This window comes from Lygodium microphyllum, chromosome 8 (genome assembly GCF_053477565.2).
Source record: "Lygodium microphyllum isolate KBCC chromosome 8, Lygodium_microphyllum_v1.1.10, whole genome shotgun sequence".
NCBI classification, from domain to species: domain Eukaryota; kingdom Viridiplantae; phylum Streptophyta; class Polypodiopsida; order Schizaeales; family Lygodiaceae; genus Lygodium; species Lygodium microphyllum.
In genome coordinates, this window is record NC_141142.1 from 98036157 (window position 1) to 98051711 (window position 15555).

Consider the following 15555-nt stretch of genomic DNA (forward strand, 5'->3'; position numbering starts at 1 on the left):
CAATTCTTCACGTAGCATCATAGTAGATATCTCCCACGGATTTGATAGAATCAACCATAATCTTCAACATCTTCACAAAATCCATCAATAGAACAAAGAACATAGGAGAATACACCATCTTTTAATGGAAATCAATCACATATTATTCATTTTCAATATCTTCATAGTCTTCTCTCTCAATCTCTCATATACAATCACACTGTTTTGATAGGTTTGACTATCTCTGACTCTCTCTCTCTCTCTCTCCATCAATAGTACATCATATCCTCACTATAATACTCTCATAATAACCCTCAATCATCCTTCTTAGGTCGTGGATGCACCTCCCAAGAGGTATGTCTGATATGAAGAGGCACCAGAGCCACTACAGTGACTCTTCATAGCTCACCACTGTCACTTCACTCCAGTCTTTACTTGAGTCTTCAGCAGCTACTTCTTTGACTTCTTTTAGCTCTTTTGCACTTGTATTCACCTCTTTCCAAGGCTAGAAAACTTTCCCAAGCTACACTCTCATCCAACAAAACACATACAGAAGCATACAGAAGGTTTACAGAGACTCACAGAAGCTCAACAGAGAGTTACAGAAGGTCAACAGAAAGCATCAGAACCACATAACTCATACCAAAACCATTCCAAACTATCAAAAATCACTCAATAAGCTTTCAAACAATCTCAAACCCTATCAATCAATACTCCATCCTTCCATACAGAGAGAAAATAGAACAAAACAGAAGCTCAAAAAAAGCTATCAGGACCAATCAGAACATCAACAGAACTTCACATCTCTACTAATAAATATCATGAGCTTAATAAAGCCATTCCAACCTATCCAAAAAACTCTCAAAACACTTCCAAACCAATCAATCATCTCATAAAATCAACCATTCAGCTCTCAAAAACAACAAAAATCAGCCAAAAAATAGGTCATTTCAACATTCAACATTCACATAGAATATTGATATTATAAGGCTTCCATCACAAGCCTTCTTCATTTATAAACACGGATCCATGGCACTACGACTATATTCCTATCAATTTATAAAAGCATCAAACTTGTGATACCATTCTTTAGGTGCATGCTTAAGGCCATAAAGGCTCTTTCCCAACTTACAGACTAGGTGTTTTCTACATTTTTCTTCAAAGCCCTTAGGCTGCTACATATAAATCTCATCATGCAAGTTTCCATGTAATAGAAAAGTAATCTTTACATCCATCTGATAAAGGTACAGATCTAAGCAACCAATGCTAGTACCAAGCATAGGGTCCTCATTTTGACCACATGAGAAAATACTTTATTGAAGTCCACACCATGTTCCTACTTGAAATCCTTAGCTACCAACCTAGCCTTATAAGTGACCTTGGGGCGTCCATGAATACTTTTCAACTTATATACCTACTTGCATGGCAATGCCTTCTTATCACTAGGCAAAGAAACCAAATCCCAAATGTGGTCTCTCTGTAAAGAGTCAATCTCTGACTACATAGCCATATCCCATGAGTGACTATCATCTTTGTGCATGGCCTCATCATAAGAGAGAGGCTCACCTACATTTTTCACCATAACATAATCCATGGAGGGTGTAAGTGCTCAAGCTAACATTTAGCTCTAGTAGAGCATCTCAAAATAGGTTAATTATCCTACATAGTAGGCCATGGGAGCATCAACTACTATAGCCTATCTAGCTAGCTATAGGGAGCAAGAGGCTTCTCTTGAAAGATCACTTGATGTACCTCACCTACCTACTCATGCTACTTATACATCTATTCCTCTCATGAAAAATGACATTATTGCTATGGATGATCGTGTAAGCTTGCAGATCCCATAGGCAATAGCCCATCACACTTGCATCCCCATAACTAAGAAAGATGCATTTTAAAAACTTAGGATCTAGTGTATTGTACTTGTTCTTGGGAAAATGGCAGAATGCCTCACAACCAAAGACATGAAAATGAGCACATGATGGATTTTCTCTAGTCCATATCTCCTCTAAAACTTGGCAATCAATAGCATGTCATCATGGTTCTAATATTTTCCTTCAGACCTCCATAACCAACCATGCTCAAGATCCATTTTCCTCAACATGGTATCAGAGCCATGGTGAGCATGATTGAGCTCTTCTCATAGCTTCTCCATCTCCCCACAACCTTAGTCCCAACTCAGCTCCATCAAATGTCATCATTTCTCACCTCCATCTTCACCCTACCTTCTTGTCAGCCATAGCCAGTGTAGGACCTACCTTGCTTGGGGCAATCAAATCCCCTCATACAAGCCATATCTCAGCTAACTTTTCTTCTAAGGAACTTTCCCTCTTCTCAAGGCACAACTAGCTGGCATGTGACATCCCAACATTGGCTACTGTATGCACTAGCATTACAAAAATTGGAGATCACTACCTGCTCAGCACTATTTTTAGTCCATACAGCTTGTTCTCACTACATGTGATACAATCCCCCCTTCAACCATAAGGCTTTTGGAGCCCACCTCATATGCCTTCCACCCACTAGACATCTCCCAAAATGATTGCTTGTACATGTTGCTGTCACAATGAAAAACCAGTTGGCTTGTCAACCCTAAAACATGGTAGCCATAGCCATTGACCTTCAAGCTCATAATACACTTCATTTTCTCACACTTCTCAGCTCACGTGTTTGCCACTTTGATCTAGTTCTCCACTCATTTTCTAGTACTTCAAATCAATAAGGAGGAGAGAAAACATCCAAAAACATCAGGTTCTTCAAAGCATAGTATTTTTTAACACTCATTTTAGTGCTTCTTGCATTTGTGTTTCCCTGACACATCCAAGAACAACTCATTTGGTGGTTTTACTTAAGTTTATTACAATGACAAACATGATTTTTTTTTGTGGAATGCCCAATTGATTAAATCTCTCGTCTCATTGTAAAAGGATAAACACTGCCCAAGTATACTTGCAGTAAGATCTCCTTCAAAATGTCTGAACTTGAGCAAATAGCCAAATTCAATGGTGAAGGCTTTCATGCCTAGAAAGAAAAGACAATGTACCATCTTATGAGGAAAGGCCTCTAGGATCTATTTGGGGATGATACAAGAGATGTAAATGCTATGGAGGGAGCTCACACTCAACCGCCAAGACCCACTGACTGCTTATTGTTTCAAGCATTTCAAGTGAGCTCTAATGGCTATCTCTCACCTAGCCAATGTGCCTTCAAACCTATGAGTGTAGTGAGCTTATCTCGATGCTGAAATGAATTTCGTCCTCCCTTGCACACACTGATAGCTCCACTATCCTAGATGCTAGCTCAAGCCTCCTCCATCGAGCTCCATCCACCAAAGCTATGCACGCACGAGAAAGGAGAAGAGAAGAGAAGAAAAGAAGAGAAGAGGAGATGGTGAAGAGCTTCACCCTCTTGATCCCTCACTCCCACACACTCACTCCCTCACACTCTCAGACTCCCTCTCTCAAGAGCACACACACAAGCAAGGTGAAGAGAAGAAGAGAGGACTCTTGTTAGCCACACACCAAAGGATAAGTTTGCATTCATTTTTTCAACTTTATATACAAGCCCTAAAATCCCATGGGTACCCATCCTTTTTTACATGACCGGACATTGTGGCAAGGTCTTTTTTCCTATTTCCCTCTTCTTGTCTCATGCCTTAAGCCTACACCCATCTATTCTTTTACAAATGGAACAAGAGGGAGCCCGGTGCTCTTTTACAAGAGTTTTTTTAGGTGACTTCCATTTAAAATTGTGCTTTTTGCCTCAGCTTAGCTCTAGAGGCTGCCTCTACACCTTTGCTCTTTTTCTATTCTTTTTTCACTCTTTGCTTCATATTTCCACCATCTCAAATTGAGTTTAACATTATCCCCCTCCAAGATGGGTGCTAGTCCCATGGCACTTTGAGCTCTTTGTTGTGGAAGAGCGGGCTCTGGGAAAGTGGCTGGTGGGGTGATGATAGGGCCACATGTGGGCTCTGTTGATTGGGAACCTTTGGTAATGATTTGGATGGAGAACCTAAGGTATGTCGAGTGGATGATGGAGGCCTCTGAAGTTGGTAGTTTGCAGCATCTTGTTGTACCTAAAAGGAGAAAGTGCTCTACCTAAGGGAAGTGTCTACCTCAGCGTGCAGTGCTTTGTGCTTTTGCTTGTGGAACGGGGAGCTGGGTTTAACCACAGACAAGCCTAGGTGATGTCCCACACTTGAGGACCCAGTTCGTGCCAAGGGAGGTGCGGTGTGTGTAGCTTAGGGTGACAGGTCTAACAATAGGCGAGTGTTACCTCCCTAGGTATGTCCTGGCTTGAGGTGCCCTAAGTGTGAAGTGAGGAGTCAAAAAGGGCTAGGGGTTTAGAAACAGAGCTGGCTAATCGAGGCCACCGTACGTGCCTATTTTGAGGACCCCTAGGTGTAGTGACTGTGAGCTATGTGCCACGGATTGTGTTTGGAGATGTGTCGTGTGCTCCTTTCATTGTTATTTGTTTGCTATCTTTGTGTTTGCCTTCTCTTTTCTTTTCTTTTCTTTTCTTTCTTTTCTTTCTTCCTTTATTTCTTTTTTTTTGCTTGCTAAGTTATATGATTTGGGTAGTAGCTAATTGCTAGTTATCATCATCAAAATGTGGTGGGGAAGGGGATTTAATGGAGTGACTAAAAAATTTTCAGCTCTGCATGTAGCCCTTAAGGTTCAAGCGGACATAGAGAGAGGTGGTAGAGGAATGAGTGGTTACAACTGGTGAAGCAGTCGTCAATTATATCCTCAAGAATAGCTAGGTAGAATGAAGATATAAGGCTAGCTGACATCATTAGGCGGGTCATTGCACAACTATCTATGGCGTTAGGATAAAAAAAGAGTGGGGGAAGACCATGTTCTGCCAGGGTGGGATCCTACTTAAGTAATATTTTTAATAGCCTAAGGTATTGCATGTGGTAATGAAGGTGGGATTGGGACAGGAGGAGAAGTCAGCAATGAAGCCGGTCATGGTAGCATCTAGGTTGTCTAAGGTGAAAGTGAGGGCTTGTTCTAAGGTAGTAGTACGGGGGTTATATATGATGGGGAAGTCGTAGCGACCATGGGTGTTTGTATCAAAATCTAATCCTACCCTATGAGGATACACTGTGAAGGTGGGGTTATTTCTCTTAGAGGGGAGGTATTTACAAAAAGCCATCTAGGAGAATACATTGTCGTCACAAATGCATCTCCGCCACAATGGCTGGCACTATCCGGGCACAGACCGAGGCACTTCAAAAACCTTATTTTTCTAATATTTTGCATCCGCGGTGCCCTAGAAGGTGGGATTCTTCTCTCTTTCTTTGAATCATTGTTGGCCTAGCCGGCTTCCAACGCCGATCACCTCTTTCACTACTTTAAGGGGAAGGATTCTGTGCAAGCTGTTGGGGAGGAGGAAGCTGAAGTTAAAAGGATGTTTCTCTTTTTCTTGCCTCTTCCAGACTACGAGTTCTGCATGGAAGCTGGCCGAGAGGTCACCTAGGCATGGTGGAAGAGGTGCAGATGATTGTGTCATAGGTTTGGCCCTCAATCTCCGTCTAGATTCTTTCAGCATTTTCTTTCTCTTTTCCCTCAGGGCAGTTTTTCTTTTCCCGGATGTGTCTGTTGACTGCTGCTGTTATTCAAAGTTATAAAAGAAGTCTAATCTGTTAGAAATCAAGCTCACCGTCTGTGTGTCTTCATCTATGATCGACATCTATGACAGCTAGTGTGTACAGCTGTCTACATGTGACTACATTAAATAAGTCGGGTTAGTAGTGAGTCAGTGACCTGACTAGAGTTAGTCAGTCTAGTCTACATTTACACTAGGTCACTTTATCTTGTAGTGGTGTGTGCTTTTCAGTAGAGTATGTGGAAATGAAGGTATGAGCTTGAGAGCCTGAAGGCTCATGGATATGGAGTCTTTCCCTTTCTCTCTCTCTACTCTTTGAACATGGTATCAGAGCTTCATCCATGAGGCTGTGGGAGAATGGGCATGACAACTTGCAGTGCAAAGGAGATGGAAGTAAGGAATGAGGAAAAAATCGTGGACTGCCTCCTGAAAAACAGCAACCTGTATCTGAAAATCCGCACCTGCTGATCTGAATGGACAACAACCTGTATCTGAAAATCTGCGCCTACTGATCTGAGTGGATAGCAACCTGTGCCTGAAAATCTACACCTGCTGATCTGAGTGGACAGCAACTTGTCAATCTTCAGTGGGGCACCTGGACAAGGTTCATAGACCATGTATGCTCACTATTGAAGGTATTTGAAGTGTGCAAGAAGTAAATGCTTGTGTGGGAGCTCTGTTATGAGCTGGAGTGACAAACACAGACCTGTAATCATTTCTCAACTACTGTAAACATGAATAGACAGCATGCATTCAGTCATTACTGACACACAGGAGCCTTGTACTACACTCAGAAGGCATCTTTGGAGCACAAGAATGCGTCAAAGCATGTATACATTGGATCAAATGTCTTGGAGTTGAGATCTCTTGCTCAGAATACTCAGATCTGAAAATCAATGACAAGCTGAAAACTGTCATACACAGTCAATGACAGAATACTCAGATCTGAAAATCAATGACAGGCTGAAAACTGTCATACACAGTCAATGACAAAATACTCAGATCTGAAAATCAATGATAGGCTGAAAACTATCATACATAGTCAATGACAAGTACTGTGCATTACTGAAGCAATTGAGGTCATCTTGGGGGTTCCATCATCTATGTGAACTGGCCTATACATGCTGAATGCATGAAGAATTGAAGCAAGCAATGAGCATCATTGAAAACTGAATTTTGAAGCTGAAATAAATGCAGTTACACTGTCCTGGTTAATTACAAACAGCTCATGAGGTTTATGCCATTGGTCAATGAAGACAGGTTGTCTATGCCTACTCAGATGCTCATGTATTGAACTTGCCACTACAAAGTAAATGTATGACATGGTCAAAAGACATTTTGGAGCTGCTTGGAGCTTGGTATGCTGAATTTTGGTTGACTCCAACCTGAAATTGAATTTTTTGACACTTGTATGTGCTGGTTATGCACTGTTCTGTGCCCTTATGATCATGTCTTGACTGCCAAATGTAGTAGCAGCTACCTGGGAGATTTTGGAACATGTATGACATGATTACCACTCAGTTTTGGACTTGAAATTGCTGCTGGTTTCTCACATTTTACATTTTTCAGACTGCATGTATGTACCCTGGCAGTGAGGTTACATAAGCTTAAGCTGAAGCAAACACATAGCTTATGTATTGACAGTTATATCTACAGTTGAGACCACTTGTTTGAGGGTTGTTTTGGGGTGTCAGTGGACTGAAATACCCTAGTTTTTTTCTGCAATTTAGTGCAAAAAACTGTCATAAACTGTTACGGACTGAACTTAGTCAGTCATACTTATTGGATTGCAGGGAGTCAGGCACTTGATAGACAGTCTATTGCATCATGGCTAATGCACATGGGACTGACAATATCACTCAGGTATTTGGAGAGAAGTTGGATAATAAGAACTTTACATTATGGAAATTCAGAATGAAAAACTTTCTGGTTGGCAGAGGTTATTGGGATTTATGTACAGGAGATAAAGTTGCTCCTGAGTTGCCTACACACAATCCAACAAATGAACAGAAAAGAGCCTACAGGCTATGGAATGAAAGAGCATGCAAGGTACTGCATTGGTTTTCCTTATGTATATCTGATGCTATGGTAATTCAAATCACTGGATGTGAGACTCCAAAGGATGCTTGGGACATACTGATGAAAAATTATGGAACCATGACACATGTAAGAAAGATCCAGCTGAAACAGCAGTTCAACAACATGTCTAGGAATGGCAAGAGCATCCAGACGTATACCACGAAGATTAAGACCATAGCTGATCAACTTGCTACTATTGGCTCAAGTGTATCAGAAGATGATATGATTGCTGTTGCTTTGAATGGCTTAGGCAAAGAGTACAAAGCTTTTGACACTTCCATTTCTGTCAGAGAAGAGCCCCCTAGCTGGGAAGAGCTAGTTGCTTTGTTGTTGCATGAGGAAGTCAAACTTGGTTTGAATACAGGTTCTAGTGCATCTCAGAGTAGAGACACTGTGTTGTACTCTAGCCAGCATGGCAGAGGATCTAGAGGTCGTGGTTCATTTTGAGGTCATGGTGACACTCGTAATGCCTATGGATAGCAGCATCAGCAAGGAAATTGGCATGGTGCCAATACACAGGACCAGCGAGGATCTGGTGGTTTTAGAGGCAGGGGGAGATCACCTCGACGAAGAGGAGGTGGATCTGGATCTTGGCAGTCTACTGATCAGTCCAACAAGGACAAGGACTGTCATTATTGTGGTAAGTATGGGCACATAGTGAAGGAATGTTACAAAAAGCAGAATGACATGAAGACAAAAGGGATACAGCATGGGCATTATGCATCCTCTAGTGGTGGTCAAGATGATCAGGTTGATAGACTCTTTGCCATGCAGCATGTGTCCAAGACTGCGTCAAGGCAGAACAGAGATGACAGGTGGTACATTGACTCTGGTGCGTCAAACCACATGACCCCGCATGGAGAGTGGTTTGATGAGATGGTTGCAGGTGCACATGGTCATGTATGTATTGGGGATGATACCCAACATGACATAAAGCATAAAGGGATTGTTCCATTGATGATGCCTGATGGCAAGAAGAAAGGCCTGCATGATGTCTTACATGTACCGACCATAACAAAGAATTTTTTGTATGTGGGTCAAATGGCAGAACAGAATCTGCAAGTGAGGTTTAACAAGAATGGATGTTTCATTGAGGAGTATGGAAATGGCTGCAAGCTAATTGGCAAGGGCAGAAGGGATGCCAGGATGTTTACTTTGGAAGCGACCATTCCTGAACTTAAAGCAGCTATGTTTGCTCATGATGAGAGTGCCATCAGAGATGTAGAGATCTAGCACAAGAGAATCGGACATGTCAATGTACAAAAGCTGAAATCTATGTAGCAGAAAGAAGTAATACTTGGATTACCTAAATTCACGTATAATGATTTTGGTCATGTATGCCTTGCATGTCAGCTTGGAAAGCAGGCATGGTTTCCTTTCATGAGACATGTAAAAAACAGCACTAGGCCTTTACAGTTCGTACACTCTGATGTCTGGGGTCCTTCACATAATGCTTCTTTTGGCGGTGCATGATATTATGTCTCATTTATTGATGATTTCAACAGGTACACTTGGCTTTATATCTTGAAACATAAGGATGATGTGTTTGATGCATTCAAAGACTTCAAGAAACATGCTGAAAATGAATTGGGCTGTTACATATCATGTTTGAGATCAGATGGAGGAGGTGAATATGTCTCAAACTACTTTGACAAGTATCTTGCTAAACATGGGATCAAAAGACAACTCACATGCAGTTATACACCGCAGCAAAACGGTGTTGCAGAGAGGAAAAACAGAGTTTTGATGGAGTCAGCTAGAGCTAAGCTGAATGAAAAATGTCTGCCAAATGGTTATTGGGCTGAAGTAGTGGTGACTGTTGTATATGTGCTGAATCAAACTCCTACAGCAGGGATTCATGATGTCACTCCGTATGAACGGCTGTATGGTCATAAACATGATATTTCACACTTGAAGGTATTTGGCAGCATTGCATATGTGCATATACCGGATGAGAAGAGGAAGAAATTGGATCCTAAGGCAGTGAAAAGTGTGTTTATTGGATATTCACAGGAACGGAAAGCTTATAAGTGTTATGTACCTTCTACGCATGAGACACTCATAAGCAGAGATGTGGTATTTGATGAGTTAGCATCTTGGTATGGGAATCCTATTGCAGTGCCTACTGATGGCTCACCCAGTATGAGTCATGCTGAAAATACTCCTACAGAGAGTACTTCCATGACAGGTCAGACAGGTGATGTATCATCTACAGTGAGTCCTTGGACAGGTCGATTACGGAGTCGCACTATTGCATCCACTGACACGGATATGTCAGTGAGGGGGAGAACAGATAAGGGAAAAGAAAAGGTTTTTGAAGATGTAACAGGTCCACTCACTGCAGGTTATGATTCATCTAGCAATGACAGCTTAGATAGTGAATTGGGGATTCTGTCTGTTATGACTCCAGGTGCTAGACAGAGCCGTTATGTGCCGCCTTATGAGAGGCAAGCTCACAGTGAGCCACAGCTCAGGAGATCAGAGAGGGTCAGACGACCTGTTGACATGTATACTTACACTGGATATTCAGCCCGTCATTATGTTTATATGACGAAAGTAACAGGTTTTAAAGAACCAAGTAAGTTTGATGAGGCAGTTTCAGATGACAATTGGCGTGCTGCTATGGATGAGGAATATTCAGCTTTGGCTCAAAATTGTACATGGGATTTGGTATAGTTGCCTGAGGGCAAAACACCTATTGGTTGCAAGTGGGTGTATAAGGTAAAATGTAAATCATATGGATCATTGGAAAGATATAAGGCCAGGCTGGTTGCAAAAGGGTATGCGTAGCAGTATGGTCTTGATTATGAGGAGACTTTCAGCCCTGTAGCAAAGATGGCTACAGTTAGAACTGTGATTGCTTTGGCAGCAGCTAGAGGCTGGAAACTATGGCAGATGGATGTAAAGAATGCATTTCTCAATGGAGAATTACAGGAAGAGGTTTACATGGAACAGCATGAATGCTATGTACATCCAGAATTTCCAACACATGTATGTCGGCTAAAAAAGGCATTATATGGGTTGAAATAGGCACCGAGAGCATGGAATGCTTGCATCAACAGTTATTTACAGCAACATGGTTTTCGATTGGGAGATGCTGATCATAGTCTGTTTGCAAAGAAGACAGATAGTGGCTATGCATTTGGATTGGGTAGTAGCATGACCAGTTGGCAGAGTAAGAAACAGCCTACAGTCGCATTGTCCAGTACGGAAGCAGAGTATCATGGTGCAGCCTTAGCAGCCTGTGAAGCTAAGTGGTTACAAGAAATTACTAAATGACTTGGGAGTACACTTGGACAGCAAAGTCAAGCTGTACTGTGACAATTTGAGCAGTGTTATGTTACCAAGCAATCCTGTTTATCATGCAAGATCAAAACACATTGAGGTTCACTACCATTTCATCGGGGAAATGGTTTTAGCAGATTAGATTGACTTGGAGCATGTGAAGACTGAAGACCAGGTAGCAGACATCTTTACCAAATCACTTGGTAAAGATAAGTTCATTCACTTTAGACAGCTACTTGGAGTGATGCAGATGATTTGAGTTTTGTTTTTGAGCTTGAGGGGGAGTGTTAGAAATCAAGCTCACCGTCAGTGTGTCTTCATCTATGACCGACATCTATGACAGCTAGTGTGTACATCTGTCTACATGTGACTACATTAAATAAGTTGGGTTAGTAGTCACTGACTAGAGTTAGTCAGTCTAGTCTACATTTACACTAGGTCACTTTATCTTGTAGTGGTGTGTGCTTTTCAGCAGAGTGTGTGGAAATGAAGGAATGAGCTTGAGAGCCTGAAGGCTCATGGATATGGAGTCTTTCCCTTTCTCTCTCTCTACTCTTTGAACATAATCTATCAATGGAAATGAACAGGAAATAAAAAACATTCCAAGCTGAAATGACAAGAAATGAACTAAACTGATATTCCAGCATGGCCATGCCATGGAACAACTTCCATTACCATAACACAATGTAGCCATGGGCTGTCATCCAAGTACAAGAATGTGAAAGACAAGAAGGATGAAATTGTGATAATGCCCAAGAATAATCCTAAATTGGCACTTCTTTCCTTTTTATACTAAACCCTAATTCCTATTTTCTCTTGGTTCAAGTATCTACAAAGTTTTCACTTAGAATAGGGTTCATCTCTCATGTTGATAATTTGATTCATTACAAATCATCCCCTCCTAGAGATGTTTTGTCCTCAAAACTAAAGATAATGAAGAAGTAGTAGGCAAGTAGATAATGAAGAAAATTATGTAAATAAAGATCCATAAGCATGTGTAAGCACTTTGTGTGAAGAAACATCATAATAAACCTAAAACAGTGAATTGACTCTTTGCTATCCAAACAGGGCTTCATCAGTAGAATTGGTATAACTTTTGATTGGGGTGTCCAAATTCAGTGTTTGAAGTGTCGAAATGAAATACACATCCTAAAGCATCATCCCATACCATTAATTTCACTTTTTTATGTCAATAATAGTATTTTAAAACAACAAGTTGTCCCTGCACAGACTATGATCATTCATCTTGCAAAAGCCATAGAAAAACATCCAAATAAGAAGAGGGTTGCCAAGTGGACTCTTCCGTAGGTAGCCCCTTCCCTTTGATCAAAAATTCAGTGAGAGTCTAGTTCCTAAGAACCTTTTCACGCTTCACAATAATCTTCTCAGGTTTACAGACAATCAATCCATCTTCATTAAGTGGTGGAAGCTCTTCAGTAACTTGTACATCCTACCCAATATACTTCTTCAATTGTGATACATGAAAAACATCATGTATGAGATTAGTTGAAGGTAATTGGAGCTTATATGCAAGCTCTCCAATATTTTCCAATACCAAATATGGGCCACAAAATCTGTGAGCTAACTTTTTATTTCCACCTTTAAGGGATGCATAATGAGTCTTGGGCACCTTCAAGAAGACCCAATCTCCAACGTCAATCTCCATGTGCCTCCACCTATCATCATCATAGGACTTCATGACATCTTGTGCCTTTTGTATGTTTTCTTTACATTGCTTCATAAGCATCTCTATTATTTCTAACTCATCCTTTGCTTGTGGATTCACGTCTTCATGAAACATGGCTAAAGGAATTTGAACCTTATATCCATAAAGTGCTTCAAAAGGAGCTATCCCAATGCTCATATGATATGTATTTGTGAGAAATGCGGGATCTAGAGCATGGCAAAACCGGAAGCTATGGAGGATGGAAAAAGAAGTGTAGACTCATGATGGAAAGGACACTGTTTGTTACACAAGTGAATTAGGTTCCAAGATTGAGACTTGGACTCATAAACACAATCTTGTGTATGTGGACAATGACATTGACACTTTACTGAAATGAAAAGAGTACTATCATTGCATTAAGAAAGGAAGCAAGTATAATGCTTTATAGGAAAGTAGGAAACTACAGTAAGCACCATTGTGCATATGGGATAAGTTAGCCTGCATGTCCTTGACCCTGAGACTCCATACAAAAGAGGCTGTTTGAGTGTGATTGCTGATTCTCAACACCCCTCCTCAATCACAACTAGAAAAGGCACAGAGTGTGTAGAGGCTGTAATGAGAACCACCTGCAAAGTGTGGGCATACCACAGACATGGCAAAACACCAGAGGCTGTTGCAGAAAAAGCTAAGTGTGGGTACCATAAACATGGTGGACATCCAGAGGCTGTAACAGGGGCCTCACAAAAGTGTACAGGGACTATAATGCCAAGTTACATAAGGAGTTTACAAAGCTTATGGTAGGAAACATTAGGGCAAGGAAAATACAAGGCTATTAAAAAGGTCTATCAGAATTATGAGAGTACAAGGACTGATGAGTCTTGTCCTTCCGATCCTGGTGGTCTTCATCTTCATCTTCTTCCTTTGCTCCATTTTCTTCTTCTTCTTTGACTGCGACTAGATAGGCCTTTTGGGATCTCTTTCTTGCGTGGCAGAACTTCTCGGTGTGTCCGGTCCTTTTGCAGAAGTCACAAAAGAGCTGATCCTTCTTGCCTTTGTACCTGTTGCCAACATATAATGCATGCTCATCTCTAGAGGTACTTGGTTCTTCTTTGGTTTTTAGCTTCTTTTCTTCTTCTAATAGTGATGCCTGGATATCAACAAGTTCGGGATTTGGCATGTTGATTAAAGTTGTTGATACATTATTATATTCAGGAGGCAAGCTCTTAAGTAGAACACCGATGCAAACATCTTCATCCATTTTAATGTTTATTCCTGCAAGTTGGGTTAGGAGTCCTTCCATGTAATTGAGATGTGTGGCAAGTGATGTGCTGGACTTCATTTCAAGCCTGAAGAACTCAATCAGGAGACCATACTTTGATGATTTAGATTGTGCACCGAATAGGGTGTCAAGTCCTTCCATGTATCCTGTGAGGTCTCACAGTTATCCACATGATGAATATAACTGTCGTCTAGCTCCAGTTTGATAATGACCTGAGCTCTGTCATCATTCTTTTGCCAAGTAGTTGCAAGGTCCGCGTCCCGAGGTTTCTTCTCTTTGCCATTTGTGATGGCCCAGAGACCCTTCTTCATCAGGATGAGCTTGATGCGGGTTTGTCAAGTGTGGAATCCGACTCCTTTGAATCGAGCATTTGGAGAGTCTTTGCCCATGTTAGATTTACGGGAACAGTAGCAAATCAACTTCAGACTTTATTAGATTTGAGCAACAGAAGAATTGATTGAGAGACACAAGTGCTAAAAAGCACTAATTGAGTGTCAATGAATACCAAATCTGCAAAAGTCTTTTACTCCAAGTGATCTTCCCCTTCTTGATTTGATGCTGATGCCTTCAGATTTGAGTGACAGTACTTTAATGAACATCAGAGAGTATTGCTCAGTGATTAAAATCACTGTTGATAACTTCAGTGAGAGAAACAGTGAAAAAATGTCAAGATTTTGAAGCTTTGGCTATGGTGGAATTTAGGGTTTTTGAGACAGGGGCCTGGTTTTTTGTTGATTGCAGGAGCTACAGTGGATCATTTTCAAAAATTTTTATATGCCTAGGAAGCTGATTTCATGGGCTAAAAAAGCCCTATCATAATCATCAAAATCGTGGACAGTATGCAGCGCGCAGTCACGTCAAACAGCAGCAGGCGCATTTCTCACAGGATTCCGCGATTTTCGCAATGCTGAAGCCAGGGCGCAGTAATGTCATCGATTATCATGCCAGGATGAAGTGCCTTGAGCAGAAGAACAACTTCCTAGAAGAAATCGTGGGCTGAAATGGCCTGGTTGAAGAGTTATGGAAGCTCCAAGCAAGGTAGATCCTGTCTGGCTATGGCAGACACAGAGCAGAGATTGGGGATTTTCACAATGCTGAGCTCCAGATGGTCCAATGTCTTGGATTGATGTGATACAGGGAAGCTTTGTGAGTTGGGGAATACTTTTCCAGAAGGAAGCTCCAAGAGATTTGACCTGTGGAGTGAGATATAAGCAGCTCAATCTGACAGGGTGCTGCTGGCTATGGCTGCCATGGAAGCTTCAGTGAGAGTAGAGTTGGGAGATGAAGTCATGAGCTGACATTGAGCTAGACTGAGGTTGAAAGGAATCAAGAGAGGCTAGACAAGCAATGCCATGCCCAATTGGGCTCTGATACCATGTGAGAAATGCGGGATCTAGAGCATGGCAAAACCGGAAGCTATGGAGGATGGAAAAAGAAGTGTAGACTCATGATGGAAAGGACACTATTTGTTACACAAGTGAATTAGGTTCCAAGATTGAGACTTGGACTCATAAACACAATCTTGTGTATGTGGACAATGACATTGACACTTTACTGAAATGAAAAGAGTACTATCATTGCATTAAGAAAGGAAGCAAGTACAATGCTTTATAGGAAAGTAGGAAACTGCAGTAAGCACCATTGTGCATATGGG